We start from the raw sequence: 7,899 nt of genomic DNA on the forward strand, positions 1-7,899 counted from the left end.
GGTACCCCGACCCTAAAGAGGGGAAAGGGGCAACCCCTTTCTCCTCTGCATTGTTGGCGCAGCCGTGTGGCTGCCATGCCGGGGATGCATGCACAGAAAGGAGCTGCGAAATGCAGCTCTTTTCCACACCGCTGGTAAGGCACCATAAGCGCCCTCCAGCAGTGTGGTGATGTGTCCTGTGCGACGTGCAGTTTGGATGCATCGCACAGGACCCGTCATGGATGTGCACTCTGTGTGGGCGGGGCTGCACAATCATGGTGGTGCCCACACATACTAGGGTTAGGGAGCGTGTGGTTACTGCACACTCCCTACCCATAGTACCGGCGGCAGGATGGCACTTTTGACCCTTCTGTCTCGGGCTTTAATGACTAAAATTTTATTACATGAACATATTGAGTTAACATGCAGGGGTAGCTGTGTTGGCCATTTAGCAGATTCAAACAAAAATCCACCAAACAGTGATCCCTTTATTGGCCAACCGAAATGCCCATTATACTTGCTGCAAGCTTTCGAGGCTCGACTGGATTCTTTATCAGGGAAGATGTTTCAAACCAAACAGAAAAAAGAATGGACATATTAGTAAGATGCCTGCATTTTGTTGTTTCTGTCCTTAGTTAAGATGGTATGAGGAGGGTAAATTTTTCTGTTTGGCTCCTCCTCTTTCTGACCATGTGGGAATTGGGAGTTTTTCAAAGTCCAGGAAATTTAAATTCCATTTGCATATCAAAATGTCTCTTCTCTTGCAATTCCTGTGAGGTTAGAGGTCTCCTGTAGGCAGAGGATGATGGATTTTTCAAGAAGCCTCCATATTTTTGCGTCAGGAGTAATTTGGTAGATGCAGAGGTAAAACATGCTAATCCTGTCCAAATTTCAGAAGAAAAAAATTTGTTTTACTTAGGTTGAAGGTCTCAGTCCACTGGCTTGTTCTTTAGGTTCCCCTGTTGCAGCTCACATTCCAGAAAATATGCCGGGGTAGCTGTGCTGGCCATTTAGCATATTCAATTAAAATTTTAGCAAAATGGGTTAGTGGGTTTCCATGACCAAGAGGGGAATCAAACACGAATCTCCAGAGTTGTAGACCAAGCTGTAACCATTACACTATGCTGGCTCTCACACAGTACCAAGCTATATTTCAAGGTTACCTCTTCACTTATTAATTATATTATCAGTGTTTATCATCATTGATCATATAGGGAAAAGAGTGAAAGGGAATGCCTGGATCAATTTCCAGAGCTGGTCAGTTTAGAGTATAACCTGTTCAAGGCTTGGGGCACACATATTCAATGAATATGACCTTTTCCCCATGGCCCCGATCTGGCCTTTGCAGGGTGCAAAAAGGAGCTGCAAAAACTGGCTCCTTTTTGCACCCTGCAACGGGTGTGATAGCCATAGAGCCGTGGCTTTACAGAGCCCCTTCAGCACTGCATCATGTGGATGCAGAGCCAGAGGAACACCATGATGCTGTGCACTGTATGCAGCAGTGTGCAGCATCACATCACCCTGGGGACAGAGCTGGGCATACATCATGTGGACACCACACCCCACTCCACCCCCAAGCCAGCCTTTAAGGCCGGTCTGCACAGTCTCTTAGATGGGTGGAAAGGGTTGTTCTCTCTCTCTCAGGCAACAAAATGTCTTGGGTTGGCCCTGCATCTCCTCTCAACAATAACCATTTGTGAGGAGAGAAGATCCATAAAAAGCAATCTGTTTCCACATGTGAGTCTCACAACTGACATTGTAACTTTAAAAGAAAACTGGAATTAATTAAATGGTTGAAAAAGTAACGTGTGAATGGAGCTCTATGTTAATCCACAGGTGTGCAGGCCAGGTCTTGTAACATCTTTCACATGCATCATTAGGTGCAATCCATATGCCATCATATTCTGTTGAAGAGAGATGTTCCCACTGCCTTATGTTGAGTTAGAACTAAACCCATTGTCTGTCTAGGTCCTTTGAAATGAGATTGGACAAAGCAATTGAGAATATACTCTAGGGTATAATTTCACATTAATGAGGAGACTAGAAAGGATTGCCCTCCTAGTCATTTTTATCACTAATTTCTCTAGTTCTATGGACAAAGCATGCCTATTGTTAGAAGTGGAGTATATAGTAATAGAATTTGTTCTGCATTTCAAAGACTACTAATGTGCCATTTTTTTCTTTTAGAATAATACATTCCAACTCAGCATATTAATGGCCAGCTTTCAAATTCCCTTATTTATAATGGAACGGTTTTTAAAGGCTATAATGCAAAATAATTGTTAGGTTTTGGCCTTAAGCATATATTGCAGAGCATGAATTCCTCACAATAAAAGGGGGATGGGGGGGGGGGGGGGGAGAGGAACCCTGCAGAAAAATAAGCTTAACCATCTGAGAAAACCTAAGGCACGTGTATAGCCCCATTATTGCCAAAGAACAGCATAGCTCACAAAACAAGCCAGCTGCTGCTCCCGGAAGGATTTCATCTATAATATTTTGAACCATGTGACAACCTATCACAACGCATGTTTGGCCCTAAGGTGTACAGCAGTGGCAGACTATGCAACCAGTAAGAAAACAGAAGAGATGGCATTAATATCTGAAGCAGTGCAGGAAGGATTTTTATTCTGTTTCTCCTTTTGATTTGAAAACTGTATTTATTTCATCTGCAGTCAGTATACACAGATGGTGCTAAGAGAGAATTCCACTGCAATATGCATATTAATTTTCTGCTCACATGAATTTCCAAATTCATTCTTTTCCTATGGAGTCTCTAGTACTGTTCATGTTTGCATCTTGATAAAGATTTCTAAATTAGGATGGTACTTGAAGTATGAAAAAAGAAATGTTATGGTTGCACTCTTTACACAGAAATTTTCTCCTGACTACCTGCATTTGAATTAATAATAATAATAATAATAATAAATTTTATTTATATCCCGCCCTTCCATGAATATGATCAGGGCGGCGTACAAAATATAAAAAATATTACAATACAAAGTTAAAATCCAATACAGTAATCAGTTAAAAACATTACTACAAAACAGGAACAGGAAAACAATAAAATTGAAAAATCACATGGCAGGGGCAGAAGAAAATAAGAATTAAACATCGATCCAGGGTCAAAAGGGAAAGGAGAGGAAGAGGGCAGGAAAATAAATAAACAAATTAAGGTGGGAAGGCCAGACGGAATAGGTATGTTTTTAACTGTTTTTTAAAAACAGCTAATGAGGCGGCGGAACGAAGCTCTGCAGGGAGCTTATTCCAGAGGGGAGGGGCAGCAGTAGTAAAAGCCCTCTGTGAGGTCCGCACATGATTGGACCTAGGGACCTCCAACAGTTTAGTCCCGGAAGTTCTGAGTGTGCGAGGCGGATTATATGGGGAGAGGCGGTCCTCCAAGTACCCTGGGCCCAAGCCATTTAGGGCTTTATAGGTCAAAACCAACACTTATCCTTCCTCAACAATCTCTTTATGTCAGAAGCAGCCAACAAACAGCAACAAAGAAGCAGAAGCTGGCTAATGAGAACAACTGCAAGACTGGAATCAACACCACTCCCAATTTCCCAAGAATCAAGACTAATAAATAGGGGAAGGGAGCAAAACTGGAGACACAGTACAGGTGAAATGCTATCAGGCATTCATTTTTCTTAATCTATGGACCCTATCACATGGGGTTAAAACCCTGGCTTATCTTTCCCAAATTCAGTCCTAATTTGGGAGGCAGCTTGGTGTTATTGCAAAGTAATCACTGCTGAATCGCCCCTGGGGCTATCCCAGGTGCAGCCCGGGCCCTCTACGCTGTTTCAGCAGCCAGTTTTAGAAGTTGGAAGCTTCCTACTTCTAAAAATGGCCACCAAAGCACTTCCAGGATGTGGGCTACATCCAGGATGGACCCAGGCAGTGATTCAGCAGTGATTTCTTTGTGACAACACCTGGCTGCCTCCGGAATTAGGACTGAATTTGGGAAAAGTAAGCTGATGTTTTAACCTCATCTGATAGGCTCCTAAATTAAGGTCAGTAAGATCCAATACACACTGCAGAAATAATCCAGTTTGAGACCACTTTAAATGCCTTGACTCAGTGCTAGGGAATCCTGGGAATTGTAGTGTATTGTGGCACCAGACCTTTCTGACAGAGAATGCTCAATGTCTCACAAATCTACAGTTCCCAGGTCGAGACGAATTGTTAGATGAAGCGTACCAATGTAGGTGGTTCCTTTATAGTCAATTAAAGGAAACATTCTTACAAGATATTAAAACCCAGGGCATTGGAAAGATGGAAAGTGAACCTGAGAAAATACTAAAAGCAGACAATCCACATAAAATATTTCAGTTTTATAAACTGTTTTTGAAATGGGATATGGAACAAGAAGTGGTTAAGGAATCCATGATAAAGTGATCCCAAGATTTGAAACAACAAATAAAGTTCGACCAATGGGGAAAAAAACTTTAACCAAAAGGCATAAATACACCCTGAGTTTTTACTAGAGAGAAAACGTCTACAAAATACAAAATAATTTCAACCCTGTCAAACTAGCCGATAAACGTAGGAAGTGTCTGAAGCTGGATCATTTCAGCATATGTGGTGGGGCTGTAGTAAAGCAAAAGCATTTAGCTGTAGTAAAGCAAAAGAAATATAGTAACAGATGCCAATTTGGGGGGAAGGGGGGTGTCATGGAAAGATTTTGTTCTATATGGTTACAGCAGCCTATATATTATATGCCAGCAGATGGAAACAGAAAGAGATTCCAGATGGGAATGAATGGCTAAATAAGATTTTGGATTATGTAGAAATTGACAAACTCACATCTGTGTTAAATGGACGAGGGAACAACAACAACAACAAAATTGGAAACCCATGATTATTTTTTTAAAAAAAGGAGAAAGGATGGTCAAAATATATAGAATTGTTATAACTGAAAAACATTGGGGCCCAACAGACCACCCCAAAGGGGCGGCATGATGCTGCTTCAATCCCTAGTTCCATTATTAAAGGTATGATGAGGTGAGCTCCTATCACTAGTTTGAGCTTCTGCCAAACTAGCAGTTCAAAATCATGCAAATGCAAGTAAATAAATAGGCACCACTTTGGTGGCAAGGTAAACAGCATTTTGTGCAATCATGCTGGCTACATGATCACAGAGCAGTCTCTGACAACACCGGCTCTTCAGCTTAGTAACGGAGATGAGCACCGCCCCTTATGGTCAGACATGACTTAACAACCTTGTCAGTGTCAAAATAAAAATGATCAAAAACTGGATGCACTCTTGGGTATGATAAATCCAATATGGACTCCAATAAGATTTAAAATAATCTGGTTAATTTATTTTAGTCATTCATCAAACTGAATTGGCAATACCAACCTGATTCTCCATATTTGCTCTCAGAAGTTAGAGTTAACACATTATTTTCTATAGATAGATGCCAAAATAAATACATCGTTATGAACAGTTTATTAAAATTTGTTCATTAACCATTAGATGTACAGTGAAACAGAGACTACTTTTCTCATTCATGGAACGATACCACCAGTTAATCATCTAGAATAAAATGTTTTGAAGTAAAGTAAAACAAACATGTGACCAGTATTGACAGTCTTTTCAGTGAACATTTCCTGAAGGCAAGCTATCATCCATTACCTCTACAAGCAGTTGCCATTTCCAGTCCCTTTTAAGATGTGGATCTACCATTAGGCAAAGTGAAAAAACTGCCCCAGGAAACTGATATTGGGAGGAGATAGCAACTGCCTATCATTTATTCCTTCTTCACCATTAATAATTTCCGGTTGTTGGAAGACAGAGCTATGCTTTCTACACAGATTCCATACTCCTCCCAACACCCCCCCCCCCCCCCATAGCTGTCTTATGTGCAGTGGAGGAGACATCCTAACAGGAGCATTGAAGTAAGAGCCACCTGCTAGTCTAGTCAACTTTTGTAAATGTAAAAAAAACATGGAGGAGCCCTATCTTGTCCTTTGCTTCAGGCAGCAAAATGTTTTAGGCTGGTACTGCCTTCCCAGGCAGTGGAAGAGTTCTCACCATTTTCCTCTTTCATTATTACATCCTTTGGATTAACAACAACAATAAACAATAGGGATTTTCAAAATATAAAAGGAAATTATTGGAGACCTTATTCATTTTTAATTAGGAAGAGATGGCGACAGAGAATGAGGAAAATAAGAATTCTTCATAAACTGCCTCTTCCGCTGAAGGTTTGGCCACATGTTATATCCATGGGAACAATCATAGCAGCTGAAGGTGTTTGTTATTCTGTATTTCCATGTAGCAGCTGATGCCTTTTGGGGGCCAGGGGTTATAATTCGTTATCCCTAAAAGCTATATCAAGTGTTGCAATTGCTATGCAATACAGATGTAAGCCTATAATATACATAGTTTGGAAAGAGAAAAATAATACATTAGGCATATGTGATATCTTTATGTATAAGTTTGAGAATCATTAAATAGCTGTCATTCTTTCTTCCTCCTCAGCATCAATTACTCCACTCTGGTTTTACTTACTCTACTCTGTATAATGAGTCCCTAGAGCATGTTTCATTGCGGGAGAATGAACACATTCTTCACTTGCGGTCAGTGGGATGTGGTTAATTTGAAATCACTTAAACTATTATATCTGTCAAGCGTGGTTATTTTATTTTCAATTCACATCAGTGTTTTAGTATGCATGTCGGTTACTGGGTCAAACTGCCAGATTAATTCCCAAGTATTTGATGGGAATGCTCTTTATCACTGTCTTTAGACTCCTGTTGAAACTTAATACAAATCTATTACATAATATACTTTCAAGGATTTCTACCTTAAAGGCTATTTTATTTATGAGTCTCTTTCCCAAGTAACTTAAATACAATCTAGTTTTCATATGTAAATTGGGCATGTATTTAGCAGAGTTTACCTAAGTGTCTTCTTTGGAAAAGCTTATAACCAGAGAGCCTTAAAAGGTGAATACGAATAGATATGTGACCAGTGACTGCTGAGAATACTGTAATCTACTTTGACAGTAACCTAACTTTGTATTTCAGAGATATTGGGTATTTTCATACACCCTGAAATTGTCCCCAAATTAGCCCAATGTGGCACTTTCTGGGACCAATTTTGTATCTCGTAGGAAATATATTTTCCAGATGGCAATTAGGTGTTGGGTCTAGTCCTTGTTTTCTGCTTCTTTCTGTAAAAACCTAGCACAAACTAATCACCTACCCACCATCTGATTGCTACCTTGTTGCATGATTAGTGAATTCACACAGCATGAAATTGGTCTCTGATAGTCCAAAGCAATGAAAAGACACATCATCACAAAATCAGCCCTCAATAATCACAGAGCTGTTGGTGTCCAAAAGCACTTGTTCTTTTAGGAAGAAAAAAAGATTTTTCACCCATTAAGTACTGGTGTTAAAGTGTGACAATAAACAACTCTGCAAAATTTGAGATCCAATCCAAAGTTTCAAATAATTCAGCTTGTGTTGGATGTGGTTACACTCTCCCTGGAAAATGTTTGCCTGTACCCTTGGATTCAGCCGTGAGGCCCAGGTTTCAGCAATGGCTAGAAGTGCATTTGCGTAGTTGAATCTGTGCCCATTCTTGGAGAAGTCTGATCTGGCCATGGTAATGTATTCCTTTATGATGTCCTTTCTGAATTATTGCAACACAACTCAGAACCAGTATGGTGTAGTGGTTTGAGTTTTGGATTATAACTGGAGATCAGGGATTGATTCCTTGCTTGGCCATTAAACCCACTGGGTGTCCATGGACAAATCATACATTCTGAACCCCAGAAAACCCTATGATAAGCTTGCCCTGCGTAGTGACATCACTAGGTGGGTGTGATGTGTATAGGTCACACCAGGTGACACCTTAAGGGGGAGTAACACCATTGTTATTTTTGTGTGCCTTAAAGTCATTTCCAA

The sequence above is a fragment of the Sceloporus undulatus genome, chromosome 3, assembly GCF_019175285.1.
Source record: "Sceloporus undulatus isolate JIND9_A2432 ecotype Alabama chromosome 3, SceUnd_v1.1, whole genome shotgun sequence".
Taxonomy (NCBI): Eukaryota; Metazoa; Chordata; class Lepidosauria; order Squamata; family Phrynosomatidae; genus Sceloporus; species Sceloporus undulatus.